The sequence below is a fragment of the Ictidomys tridecemlineatus genome, chromosome 2 (genome assembly GCF_052094955.1).
Source record: "Ictidomys tridecemlineatus isolate mIctTri1 chromosome 2, mIctTri1.hap1, whole genome shotgun sequence".
Classification (NCBI taxonomy): Eukaryota; Metazoa; Chordata; class Mammalia; order Rodentia; family Sciuridae; genus Ictidomys; species Ictidomys tridecemlineatus.
In genome coordinates this window covers 28,380,156-28,395,029 of record NC_135478.1, presented here as the reverse complement: position 1 = coordinate 28,395,029, position 14,874 = coordinate 28,380,156, and the positions used below count along the sequence as shown (strand labels likewise).

At 42.6% G+C, this 14,874-nt stretch overlaps 1 long non-coding RNA gene across 1 annotated transcript in view; it reads right to left on the bottom strand.

Moving 5' to 3' along the window:
• The window catches only part of LOC120891443 (uncharacterized), a 38,180-nt gene extending 23,312 nt beyond the window's left edge, over nucleotides 1-14,868 (bottom strand). Inside the window, exons 1-2 of the long non-coding RNA XR_005735826.2 lie at nucleotides 14,678-14,868; nucleotides 14,500-14,604 (exon numbers count right to left, since the gene is read on the bottom strand). This is a non-coding gene — a long non-coding RNA (uncharacterized LOC120891443). The remainder of the gene's footprint in view (nucleotides 1-14,499; nucleotides 14,605-14,677) is intronic.
• Between the last annotated feature and the right edge of the window lie 6 nt (nucleotides 14,869-14,874).

The following is a 14,874-nucleotide window of genomic DNA, read 5'->3' as shown; positions in this document are numbered from 1 at the left end:
CCATGAGGGGATCTTCCTTCATCTCCACTCCTGACCTTGAGAGTGGTGGCTCAAAAGCCCTAACTGCTCAGAACCCCAAACCTGAGTGGGGATTCTACTGTTGACCTTACACCTTGGGAGGGGACAGTGCTGTGACTCTTCTTCAGGATGCTCACTACACTAACCTCTTTTTTTTTTTTTGGTACTAGGTATTGAACTCAGGGGCACTTGACCCCTGAGTAATGTCCCCAGCCCAATTTAGAGACAGGGTCTCACTAAGTTGCTTAGTGCCTTGCTACTTTTTTTTTTTTTTTTGCCGAGGCTGGCTTTGAACTCATGATCCTCCTGCCTCAGCCTCCAGAGCTGCTGGGATTACATGCATGTGCCATCACACCTAGCTTTGCTTTTTTTTTAAAAATTTTTTTTTGGGGGGCTGGTGTTGTGGCTCAGTGATAGAGCACTTGCCTAGCATGTGTGAGGTCCTGGGTTCGATCCTCAGCACCACATAAAAATAAAATAAAGGTATTGTGTCCAACTACAATTAAAACAAAATATTAAAATATATATTTTGAGTGGTAGATGGACACAAAACCTTTGTTTTATGTGGTGCTAAGGCACGAACCCAGTGCCTCACACATGCTAGGCAAGAGCTCTACCACTGAGCCCCACCCCCAGCCCTGTCTCTTGCTTTCCTTCCGAGTCCTCTGTCCCTTTCCCTTTGTCCGTGGAAGCCTCACATCTCTTAGGGCCCCCTCCTAAGGAGTTGGACCTAGAGAGGAGCAGCCGTGTGTGAGTCATTTCAGGAATATGGATGGGACATGCTTAGTCTTATATTATTAGGAATTCAAAGGTAAGATGATCAAAGAAGAGGAATGAGGATAAGGGAGTGGCCAGGCAAGTGGATGATGTTAGAGTATCTTTTAAGAAGTGGGCTATTTAGCCGGGCACAGGGGCACACACCTGTAATCTCCCTGGCTCTGGAGGGTGAGGCAGGAGGGTCGTGAGTTCAAAGCCAGCCTCAGAAATTAAAAAAAAAAAAAAAATAAGGAAGGCACTAAGCAACTCAGTGAGACCCTGTCTCTAAATAAAATACATACAGGGGCTGGGGCTGCGGCTCGGTGGGCGAATGGTCCCAAGTTCAATCCCCGATACCCACCCCCCCCAAAAAAAAGAAGTGGGCTATTTAATATTCAATACCATTGAGCATATGCAGTGTCAATGTAGGCCACCCCTCCCCCTACTGTTTCAAAGCTTCTGTGAAGTGTCTACAGAGCAAAAATTGGGTGCCTTTGGGTGAAACTCAAGGTACTTTGTTCCACATTTGAGTCAAGATGGTGCAGAAGACTGTGTAGGACGATGAACTCATTTGGGGGAAGCAGAGGCAGAATGTCTAGCCAGAAGAAACCACCAGAAAGCAAACCCTACAGGGGCTCACAGAATTTTTTTTTTTAAAATATTGTTGTAGTGTAGATGGACACAATATCTTCATTTTATTTATTTATCTTTATGTGGTGCTGAGGATCCAACCCAGGGCTTCACGCATGCAAAGCAAAGCGCTCTACCACTGAGCTGCAGCCCCAGCCTAAAATTATTAAAAAAAAAAAAAAAAACCACTAAAGACAAATCTTGGAGCTTTATAAAAAGGCACCTCAGCTGGCCTGTGCTGGACATGGCTGAAGGGACACTGGAATCATGAAGGCCCAGCTCTCAGCCTGCAAGCGTCATCACAGGGGCCTCATGTACTCATCCGAGAAGCCCTGACTGGGGACCTGCTCTAGACCAGATACACCTGAAACCACCAATAGAAGAACAAAAGTCATATGATATTTGTCACAAAGGCACAATGTTGCAAGCTAAGGACCACAGAGAGGGGTAACCTGAGAAAAGATGAACAGTCCCTGCACCCATGGACTTGAGAGGTACCTGCCTCACAGAGGAAGCGTCAGAACTGGCTACCCATCCTCTCCACTTCCTCTTCTGCCTCCAAGGCTCACAGAATACTTTGCCAACATGGCTCTAGGTTGCAAGTCCAAATTTCTGACACAAAAGTACCCTGGTATTTATGTATCCTTTGCCTAATTAAAACATTAATTTTGTGTGTGTATGTGTGTGTGTGTGTGTGTGTGTGTGTGTGTGTGTGTGTGTGTTGGCAACTAATCCCAGGGGCGCTTTACCACTGAGCCACATTTCCCAGCCCTTTTTATTTTTTTGTTTTGAGATAGGGACTTGCTAAGTTGCTTAGGGCATAAGTTGCTGGACCGACCTCAAACTTGCAATCCTCCTACCTCAGCCTCCTGAGTGGCTGGGGTTACAGGCGTGTGGCACAGCACCCAACTGAAAAATTTCTCTTCTGATTACTGTTCTTATTACTAACCACTGCTTAGTGAGCACAGAATTATGCAGTCCTCAGGGGGCATGTGCCAGGTCCCCCAGTGGATTCCTAAAATCATGGAAAATGCCAAACTTTCTCTATATATTGTTTCTTCTATACCTGCATGTGTATGACAACATTTAATTTATAAATTAGGCCCAGTAAGATATTAAGAACAGTACTAATAAGGTAGAACAATTATGACAATACACTGTGATAAAAGTTATGTGAATGTGATCTCTCTCAAAATATGCATGTAACCTTTTTGGACTGTGGCTACCCGTGGATAACCGAAACCATGGAAAGCCAAGCCACAGATAAGAGGGGACCACTGCATACACTGCAGAAGCTGCAATAACCACCACCTGACAACGCTTGGGTGAAGGAGTGAAGGTAGAGTATGAAGAACAAGTGTCACCCCAACAGGAAAATGCCTGTTATCTCAGAATCTTTGGGTGAGATAACTACCTTTATGTTCACAGGGTGAAAACGACAGGCTCCTTTGGACAGAGGCATCTAAGTGCATTCTGAATGAAGAGGAGGGTCTCACAAGGTGGGAGATGAAAGGAACTATCTTCCCTCTTCCTAAACCACAGTAACAGCATCAAAACTAACCAAGAGGGGCTGGGGTTGTGGCTCAGTGGTAGAGCACTTGCCTGGCAGGTGTGAGGCACTGGGTTCGATCCTCAGCACCATATAAAAATAAATAAGTAAAATAAAGGTACTGTGTCCATCTTTTATAACTAAAAAAAACTATTAAAATAAAAAACTAACAAAGAAACAAACTCTCAAGGTTTCAAGCATTGAGGGGGAAATAAGATCTTATATTGCTGACATAGAGGGTCCATGAGACCCAGGATACAACAGGAATTTAGTAACAGCCCTGCAAAAAGTCCAAGTGGGTCCCCCCAACACCACCCCACTTTCTTTCAATGAATGAGCAAATCCAAGACAAAATATTTTGGGACAACTCATCAGAGAAAGGCACCTTTGTCTGAGGGCATCTGGCTTGGGCAGCTGAAATGACTTCATATGTGACAGATCTGAGATGTTGGTGAGAAGGAATGGAAGAGAAAAGGTGGCTAGATCTGAGCCTTGGTTTTTTGTCTGCTGCTGAAGGACTCTGTGACCTTGAGTTTCTGTTTCCCCTCTCTGAAGTTCCAAGTTCTGTCTTCATAATACACATTTGTAAACTGAGTTTTCTTACAGCCCAGTCCCGGAACTCAATAAAGTCAATGCTCACTGTCTTATTCTGAAAGTAAAAAACTTGTCTTTGTTGATATCCATTTTTTATTTTAATAATCTCTGCCTTTGCACTTATTTCTTTTCTCCTCCTCCTAGAAGATGATTTGCTCATTAAACTTCAAACTTTCTTCTTACCTAATAAACACACATTTAAGGCTGTAACTTCCCCTCTAAATACAGCTTTGGTTATATCTCATAAATTTTAATTTTCATATTTTCATTATTACTCCAACTGTATTCTAAAATACTTTTTTTTTAAAAAAAAAAATTTTTATTTTTTAGTTATCGGTGGACACAACATCTTTGTTTGTACGTGGTGCTGAGGATCGAACCTGGGCCACACACATGCCAGGTGAGCGCGCTACCGCTTGAGCCACATCCCCAGCCCTCTAAAATCCTTAATAGTAAACCATCAGAAATTTAGAAATATTTGTTAGTTTCTTTTAAAAAAATTTTTAGTTGTAGATGGGTACAATACTTCCATTTTATTTATTTATATTGTGCTGAGGATTGAACCCGGCACCCCATGCACATGAGGCAAGTGCTGTACACTGAGCCACAACACCAACCTTAGAGATATTTGTTAGTTCTAAACATTTTGATTATTTTGTGGTTATTGATTCCAGTTTAGTCAGTTGTCACTCCCTTTATTATTTGGCTGCTTTTGAGGTGCTTCTGTCTGTTGCTGATATTCTTAAATTTTACTATGATATCCAGGTCTGAATTTTTTAAATTTTTTATTATTGTAAAAAAAACCCTTTATTTTATTTATTTTTGTGTGGTGCTGAGGATCGAACCCAGGGCCTCGCATGTGCTAGGCGAGTGCTCTACCATTGAGCCACAGCCCCAGCCCAGGTCTGAATTTTTGTTTAAACATTCAGCATTTCACAGTCCTCTTAAATCTGTGGAGAGGGTGGTCTTATATTGATTCTAGAAAACTGTTATCCATTCTTTTTTCAAACACTATCTTTACTGCTTTCTAAATCCAAATGCTCAGTCATTTCACTTAATTCTCCTGTGTCTCTAACCCATTCCTCCATATTTCCCTTTTTGTTTTCTGTATAATTTCTTCTGATTTATATTCCACTATACCAGTTCTCTCTTCTACCATGTCTAACCAGCTCCCAAATTCATATGCTGAGTTTTGGGTTTTGGTACTAGGGATTGAACCCAGCAGCACTTTATCATTGAGTTACATCCACAGACCTCTTCTATATTGAGATATAGTCTTACTAAGTTTCCATGGGCTGGCCTTACACTTCCAATCTTCTTTACTCAGCCTCCTGAGTCACTGAGATTACAGGCATGCACTACCATACCTGGCCATATGCCAATAACCAATTTGGTTATTTTACTTAAGTTTTTATTCAATTATTTTATTCAATAATTCCACTCATTTATAAATACTGGGAATTGAACCCAGGAGAATTCTACCTCTGAGATACATGCCCATTCCTTTTTTCAATTTTATTTAGAGACAGATTCTTAATAGGTTTCCCAGGTTGGCCTCAAACTTGTGATCTTAGCCTTCTGAATCACTGGAATTTTAAATTTGGTTATTTTATCGTGCAATTCTAAAAGTGCTATGTGAAGCTGGATGTGGTGGCACATGCCAGAAATCCCAGTGGCTTGGGAGGCTGAGGCAGGAAGACTGAAAGTTCAAAGCCAGCCTTAGTAACTTAGCAAGGCTCTAAGTAACTTAGTGAGATCCTGTCTCAAAATAAAAAATAAAAATGGGGGATGTGGCTCAGTGGTTTAGTGCCCCTAAGTTCAATCCCTGGTACGTAAATAAATAATTAAATAAAATAAAAGTGCTATGTGATTCTTTATATTCCACTATATAATATAATATATATCTGTAATGGTGTCTCCTTGCAGAGTTTACTATTTCTTGCAATTTTTTTTTTTTTTTGGTGTGTGTATGCTGGGGATTGATCCCAGGTCCTTGAATATTCCAGGCAAGTGCTCTACCACTGAGTCATATCCTCAGCTCTCTGAAGAGGTTTTCAATGTTTTTTTGTGTGTGTGTCTTTAACTATTATAGGGTATTTGTTTTTAAATATGTAGCATAATTTCAATATACAGAGCGAACATGGGTCTGTTTCTGATTTGTACTTGTGTTGTTTCCTTGTATATTCAATGATATCTATAACACTCTTTGACATTGAAAATTATTTGGTTGTGGTGTCGGGGTGTGTATGTGTGTTTTTCTAAGATTTAGAATGAAAATGCCCTTATTCCAAAGATGATTTTGTTTTTGTGATGTGTAGGGGCACTACTAGTTCTGTATAACACTTTTATTAACTGCTTTAAAGTATACTAGACTAGCCAAGTGATGCAAATTTAGACCATAAATCCACAATAAGGCTAGCCTGTGCTCACAACTTAGCAGGGCTAAGTCATTAGCTATTCCTGTCTTGCTCAGTATCAAGGTGCTCTAGTTGCGTAGGTTGGATTGGGAGACTCTCTGTGCTCCTCTACCACTCTGTAGTATCCCTTCCTGTGGTGCCCATGAGACTGCATTGAAACTCTGTTAACCTCTCTTACCTCCTTTTTGGAGGCATGGGTCATGATGTTAGTATTACTGCTATTGATAGTAGTTCAATACTCTTTAAAAAGGGGGGGTGGGGAGAATGAAAGGGTGATATAGTGCTTATCATTTTATCTCCAATGACTGACATGTATTAAGTACTCATTAATAGTTAAATGAATGAAGGTTGTCTTTGATTTAACAAAGAGATATGAGTCATAAACATTTTCAAAGTGTATATTAGAAGTTAATAACATTTCCATTAAGAATAGATGTGGGCTGGGGTTGTGGCTCCGTGGTAGAGCACTTGCCTAGCATGTTTGAGGCATCGGGTTCAATTCTCAGTACCGCATATAAATAAATAAAGGTCCACTGACAACTAAAAAAATGTTTTGTTTTGTTTTTAAAGAGAGAGAGAGAGAGAGGGGGACAGAGAGAGAGAGAGAATTTTAACATTTATTTTATTTATTTTTTCTTAGTTCTTGGCGGACACTACATCTTTGTATGTGGTGCTGAGGATCGAACCCGGGCCGCACGCACGCCAGGCAAGCGCGTTACTGCTTGAGCCACATCCCCAGCCCCTAAAAATGTTTTAAAAAGAGAATAGATGTGGACAAGGCACAGTGGGGCACACCTGTAATCCCAGAGGCTCTGGAGGCTGAGACAGGAAGATCATGAGTTCAAAGCCAGCCTCAGCAACTTCAAGGCACTAAGCAACTCAGTGAGACCCTGTCTCTAAATAAAATACAAAATAGGGCTGGGGATGTGCTCAGTGCTTAAAGCCCCTGGGTTCAATCCCTAGTACCAAAAAAAAAAAAAAAATCAAATAATAATAAGAAGAAAAGAATAGATCTTGGACACTTTTCAGGGAGCAAATACCAAGGATTTAAGTGATAGGATCATTGAAACGAAGGCCAGGTGATTCTAGTATGTAAAATCACAAGTGCAGAAAATAGCAAAATTTTGTCAATAAGGAAAAGAGGATGCAATAGTTTAGATCAGAAATGTCCCTCAAAGGCTCATGTATCAAAAGTTTGGTTCTCAGTTTGGTGCTATTGTAAATGTTGTAACCTTTAAGAAGTGGGGCACTGTGGGAGGTCTTAGGTCACTGGGGACATGCCTTTGAAGGGGACCGTGGTTTGCTAGACGTTTTCGCTCTGTCTGCTTCTTGGTTGTCATGAGTTAATTTATGTCCTCTGCCACATTTTCTGGCTATGACAAAATGCCTAAAAGCAACAGGGCCAACTGACTGTGGCCAGAAACCTCCAAAACTTGAGCCATAACAAATCTTTTCTCTTATTAAGATGTTTATCTTAGGGGCTGGGGTTGTGACTCAGTGGTACTGGGTTTGATCCTCAGCACCACATTAAAAATAAATAAATAAATAAATAAATAAATAGAGGTATATAAAGAAGTCAAAATACTTCACACAATAAAACAAATAACCCAATCAATAAAAGGGCAAAGGAACTGAACGGCACTTCAAAGAAGAAATATGATTGGTCAACAATATATTAAAAAGCATTTAACATCTCTAGCAATTAGAAAAATGCAAATTAAAACTACACTGACAGCTGGGATCAGTAGTGCACGCCTGTAATCCCAGCGGCTCAGGAGGCTAAGGCAGGAGGATTGTGCGCTCAAAGCCAGCTTCAGGAAAAAGCAAGGTGCTAAGCAACTCAGTGAGACCCTTTCTCTAAATAAAATACAAAAGGGCTGGGGATGTGGCTCAGTGGTTGAATGTCCCCGAGTTCAATCCCCAGTACCCAAAAAACAAAACAAACTATGCTGAGATTTCATCTCACTCCAGTCAGAATGACCATCATCAAGAATATAGGTAACAATAAAAGTTGGTGAGGATGTGGGGAAAAAGGTACGCTCATACATTGCTGGTGGGACTGCAACCACTTTGGAAGGCAGTATGGAGATTCCTCTGAACTTGGAATGGAATCAACATTTCACTTAATCGTCCAACTCCTCAGTATATACCCAAAGGATTTAAAATCAGCATACTCTAGTGATGTGGCCACATCAATTTTTATAGCAGCTCAATTCACAATAGCTAAGCTATGGAACCAATTTAGGTGCCCTTCAACAGATGAATGGATAATAAAATGTGGTATATATACACAGTGCAATATTACTCAGCCATAAAGAAGAATGAAACTCTTGGCATTTACTGGTAAAAATGGATGGAACTGGAGACTATCACACAAGTTAAATAAGCCAATCCCAAAAAACCAAAGGTCGAAATGTTCTCTCTGATATGTGTATACATATACACATTAAGGGCAGAGGTAATAGAAGTTCCTTGGATTAGACAAAGGGGAATGAAGGAAAGGGAGGGGGATCAGAATAGGAAAGACAGTAGAATGAGTTGAACTTTACTTTCCTATGTTCATATATGAACACACGACCAGTACATGTACATGTACAACCACAAGAAAGGGAAGTTATACTCTGTGTATATATGTCAAAATACACCCTACTGTCATGTACATCTAAAAAAAAAGAACAAATTAAAAAATATGTTTAATATGTTTATTAAAAAAGATGTTTATGTCAGGCATTTTGTTTTAGTAACAGAAATCTAACAGTTGGGACCAAGATGGTGCTGAAGAGCTCTTTTTTTGTTTGTCTGATGTTGAAGAGTTCTGCTCTGTGAAGAGGGATTAGAATATTCAGTTCACGCCTGCTGAAGGGTGTTTACATTCTACGTATGTTACTATAGAGGTAACACAGGCACCGAGTTTTCATACTGGAGTGAAATATTGGCTATTTTCAAAAGCATTGCTGAATTTGAATATCTGAAATGGGTGATTCCTCCCTGACTATTAAAAGACAAGATTTTGATGCTTAAAGTGGGGAAAAATGACTCCCTTCTAGTTCTTCTGTCTCATCGACAGTACCACAAAAATGCCATAGGGTGGAAGAGTCTGGCGTTTAGGTTCTGGGCCATCATCACAATATTAGAGAACAAAAACCATGAAGAAACTCATCAGGATCACTGGGGAGGGGCTGGGGTTGTGGCTCAGCGGTAGAATGCTCGCCTCGCACGTGAGAGGCCCTGGGTTCGATCCTCAGCACCACATAAGCATAAATAAATAAAATATATTGTGTTCAACTACAACTAAAAAATAAGTATTTTTTTTTTATAAAAAAAAAAAAAAAAAGATCACCAAGGAGCCTGGAAGTGTCCCAGAGACCTCTGACACACTACAAATGAACTTTTCAACGTGGTTTTTTGAGTACTTTACCGTATTTTTGTTTTTGCAAGTGTGTTGATATCTACTGATCACAACAGGCAATGAACCCGTGAACCCAGCGGCCGCCGAGCTAAGTCACGCTGTTCTTCACTTCTGGAAGCCCCAGGCTGATGTTAATCTGGAGTATTTTTCTGCCCACTCTCACGTCGCCCCAGGCAGCTCCCCTCGAGGAACCGAGAGTCACCGTTTGACTGTTCAACTACAATTCCTTGTAACTTTTCTCTGCCCACTTCTTCCAGAGAAACGGGCTGCACATAGCACTTTTCCGCTAAGTTCCTGAGGAATTTGCTGAATGTCAAAGAGCAAATTAAAGCAGGAGGGAAGCTGGATTCCAGGACAGTGATGAGACCTAAAACCTTGGGAATTCTACAGGGCCACTCCTTGGGACACTTCATGATTTTAAAGCCACAAGAACCAAGGTACCTGGAGAAAAGGATTATGTTGCTTTGTAAAAATTAAGTCAAAGCTGCATGCATCCAGGCGCGGGTGGTGCACGCCTGGAATCCCAGCAGCTCGGGGGAGGCTGAGGCAGGAGGATCGCAAGTTCAAAGCCAGCCTCAGCAGCCGCGAGGTGCTAAGCAACTCAGTGAGACCCTGTCCCTAAATAAAATACAAAAAGGGCGGGGGACGTGGCTCAGTGGTCAAGTGTCCCCAAGTTCAATCCCCAGTACCAAAAAAAAAAAAAAAAAAAAAAATCGAAGCTGCAATAAATTGGACAAACTGTACCACTTGCTCAGAAATATAAGTAAAGGGGCTGGGGATACAGCTCAGTTGGAAGAGTGTTTGCCTCCCATGCACAGGCCCTGGGTTCAATCCCAGCACCCCCCCACCCCCGCCATACACACACCAAAAAAAAAAGACTGGGTATGTGGCTTAGCAGTGAAGTACTCTGCGTCCAATCTCCAATACCAAAGGGGGCGGGGGAAGAAGAAACCTAAGTAAAAAGATGTCATCAACACATAAGAAACCAGACCAAGCATCCGTCACCTCTATACCCTCTTATTCTGGGGCTGGGTGTTGCCTGCACAGTGCATTTCCAGCCCATGCTCATAGTGACAATTCCCTGTGAACTCATATCTAGCAAGACCACCAGGGGGACCGGCAACCTGCAAATGATTCAAAGGAATCCACTTCATTAAACATAGGCTGAAGGAACCTACCATGGACCAAGAATTGTGCTTGGGCCAAGGGGTCCTAGACCAAGGAGGAACAGCACTCAATGCACGCTCACTGGGTCTTCAGACTTTTTAATGAAGACCTCAGAAACCCACAAGACTGACTGTAGCCCAACAGAGCTCCATGTATACATGTGATGTTTCCTTAAAAGTGGCCACAATTTCTTTGTCCCTCCTCTCTCTGTGTTTCCTCCCACTGAGGCTGGGCATGCTGGGGCTGCTCTGACAGAATAAGGTAGAACTGACATGGGGTGACTTCTGAGTCTGGTCCTTTAAGGACCATGCAGCTTCCTCTCACTCCTCTTGGAAATGCTCATTCTCTGGAAGCTCCCTTCTGGAACACGCCCTCAGAACCTGGCTATTGTGTTCCAAGTCCCAGTCCCATGGAGAGACCATCTGCCATGTTCTGTTGCCTGTCCCAGTTGAGCTCAAACTTCAAATCATGCCAGCCCAGACAACAGGTGAGAGCAAGAAGGGATTTCCAAATGAGTCCAGGACCCAGAAAGGGCCCCCCGACTTCCCAGAACAAAACACAAGTTATCCCTGTAGGGCCATCCATAGGCCTCATCCACAGAATCCTGGGCATGACAAACAGCTGTTTCTGCCACTTCTAACTCACAGTTTGTTACCTAGTGGCAGACAACCACCCAAAGAGCACACCACCATGGCAGATGCCCTCAGGTAAGGAATTCAATATGGCGGTACCGGAAAGTCACTCACACCTGAGAACATGTGCACAGAGGCTTTAAGGAAGCAAAGCACTCAAAGAGAACCCACCGAGGGCTTTGAAGGCCTGCAGCCTTTTCTGTAGGCTCATGCTCCTGACCAGCAATCTCAAGGTCTTGAAGATGCACCTTCCCCCCTTTCTATGGGAGAACTTCCTCCTCCCCTTCTGGTCCACGTCCTGTTTCACATCAGACTGTCTCTTTCACCCCGTCTCCTCAGCTGAGCACAGAGGCTGGTCAGGAGAAGCACCAAGTTATTGAAGAGAACACAAAGAAATACAGGGAAAAGGATGGGATGTCCTGAGGTGTCATTTCTCCATCCCACCCTCCTCCCTCAGGTCTCCAGATCCTGCTTCCCTGCTTTGGTGGATACATATGACAGAAAGAATCAAAGGAGCATTTAATAAGCACCAGCTACACGGCAAGTTCTAAGCAAGGTGCCTTTATCATGACGTCTGTGTGTGTTTTGCTAGGGATCGAACCTGGGGGGCCTCACACATCCTACGCAAGTCCTCTTGCACTAGGCTACTCCACAGCCTGTATTTGCTTAAGCAGAAACTGAAGTTGGGCAAGGTGGCATGCGCCTGTAATCCCAGCAGTTTGGGAGGCTGAGGCAGGAGGATCGAGAGTTCAAAGCCAGCCTCAGCAAAAGCAAGGCATGAAGCAACTCACGGAGACCCTGTCTCTCAATAAAATACAAAATAGCACTGGGGATGTGGCTCAGTGGTCGAGTGCCCTTGAGTTCTGGTACTCCTCCCCGCCAAAAAAAAAGAGGAAATTGAAACTTATAAATGAATCATTTTCCTGTGATTGGGCTGACAGTTGTGAGTGGAACATGAACCAGGGTTTCTGTTCCCAAAGCCTGTCTTGTTTCACACTAGGAGACAATGCAGCTGGTTTGGGAGCTTTGGGGGAGGCTCTCTCACATGTGAAAAGACCTTGGGATGCAGGTAGGGCACCTGTCTGGAGTGGAATTGGTTCAGAATCCTCACTGGGCATTTTACAGACAACTGAAAGGCCGTTAAGACCAGGGGTGGCTGAGGCGGTGTTGCGTAGGCAGACCAGGAGCAGGGGCCAGGCTTAAAGTCAGTCACCTTGCTCCCACCACCTGGACAGTGACCCGATTTTGCATGAGCTACTGGTCCCTACTAGCCATGTATTCAACCACAGACAGATAGATCCTTCACATTGACTAAAAGTGATTTCAGAAAATGACTTTTTTTTTTTCATAAAGGGGAGAAACAAAGACCACACAAGATCATTTCCTATTTGTGTCATTTGACATAAGACATATTGCTTGTTGGGGAAAACAATGAAAAAAACCCCACCTCAGATTAGTGTTCAACAATTTTCATTCTGAATAAACTGGATTTACTAAGAAACAAAGATGGACAGATTGACAGAGGAAGAAAAAAAACACACTGTATAGCCTGAGGTAGAGAAGGGAAGGGAGAGAAGACAGAAGGAGCCATAACTCTGGTAATTTTAAGGGTAACTGTGTCTTTTCCTCATCACTAAACTGGCCTTAAAAAGATGTCCTGAATTTGCTTGAGTTCTTAAAAAGTTAAACATATGAACAAAGAATTGAACAAGAATATCTATACCAGCATTATTCATAATAGTTTAAAACTGGAACCAGCTGGGTGCAGTGGTGCATGCCTGTAATCCCAGTGGCTAGGGAGGCTGAGGCAGCCTCAGCAAAAGCAAGGTGCTAAGCAACTCAGTGAGGCCCTGTCTCTAAGTAAAATGCAAAATAGGGCTGGGGATGTGGCTCAGTGGTCGAGTGCCCCCGAGTTCAATCCCTAGTACTAAAACCAAACCAAATCTGGAAACCATTCAAATGTTTATCAGTTGACAAGCAGGCACACAAAACATGGTGCATATTCTTTTGTATATGTATATGGCAATGTACATGCTACACCATGGATAAACCTCAAACACATTTATGATAAAGGAAAGAAGCCTGACAAAGAAGATGATACCCTGTGATCCCAGTTACAAGAAATTTTTCTTTCTTTTTTTTTTTTTTTTGGTACCAGGGATTGAATTTAGGGGTGTTTAACCACTGAGCCATATCCCCAGATCCTTTGTATATTTTATTTGGAGACAGGGTCTCACTAAATTCCTGAGGCTGGCTTTGTACTTGTGATCCTCCTGCCTCAGCCTCCTGAGCCACTGGGATTACAGGTAAGTGCTACCACACCTGGCTAAGAAATTTCTAAGAAAGGCATCCCTTCAGGGTCAGAAAACAGGCTAAACATTGCCTAGCAGTAGAGGTGGGAGTGAACATTGATTATAGGCAGGAGAGAACTTTCTGGGGTGAAGGAAGTCTTCTAATTTGGTGATGGCAGCACAGCTGCATAAATTTGGTAAAACTCATGAAAATTGTCCCTAAATCTAGACGAGTTTTATGGCATGTACACTCTATATCAATCAAACTGTTTAAATCGGGATATTCTGCAGGTCATATAAATGTGGGCCGCATATAAACCCAGATCACAGTGGTTCACTGGAAGGGTGATGGAGAATGTGGTAAACTTCAGAGACCATCAATGGTCTGGCTAGGTTAGCACAGGCCTGCTCAGAAACCCTGGAATACTCAAGTCTGCTTTATGATAGATTCAATCTAAGAAGTCTAAATAGCAGGTAATACAGTTGCCCTTATTTTCAGAGATAACACTCATATATAGAATTAACTTTTAAATCATCAATTCATGGACAGATAGATCCAAAACAAGGTTATTCAGAGAAATTAGGAATGACGGAAGGCACATCTTACTTTTAAGAATGAGTAAGGGGCTGGGGATATAGCTCAGTTGGTAGAGTGCTAGCCAGGCATGCATAAGGCCCTGGGTTCAATCCCCAGCAACACACACACACACACACACACACACACACACACACACACACACACACACACACACACGACATTGTAGATAGCAAAAGCAATGCCCATGAGAGGCGACAGAAGGAGGAGGAAGGGTTGAGTAGGGTCCAGGGTGGTACTATGTATGCTTGAAGATTCCAGAAACTTCCAGGCAAGGGATGGAACCCTAGAAGGGGGAAGGGATGGAACCCCATAAGAGTCTCTCAGCGACAAGTGAAAATACTCTGTTTTTTTGGAGGGAGATAGATGAGGTTTAGAACCAACTGTTCTGTGCTGAAGTTTTAAATGTTCACATCTGTAAACAGGTTTGCTGCTACCTACCTCACAGTGTGGTCCTGAAGATCAGATGATCAAGTACGGGGCAAGTGCACCATCCAGTGAGGTCACTCCTCTCCACTGCCCGATGTCTAGGGACTCTGTGCTGGTCTTTGAGGAAGTGCAATTTATTAAATACATATGCTTTCAAAGGATCAGCCTCACATTTCTTTCCAAAACTTACCAGTGTTTGGCCAGTCCTGGGGAATGGCTTTATGTTCTCGGTCATTTAACAGTGGAAGGGTAATGAGGCTGTGGATCCATGGAGCTCCTTCTTCACCTTGTGGACCACATCCAAACATCAAATGGTACCGACCTCTAGAGAAAGAGGCCGAGTTTAAAAATTAGGGGCTAGTCTGTTGGTCTCAACCCATATATACC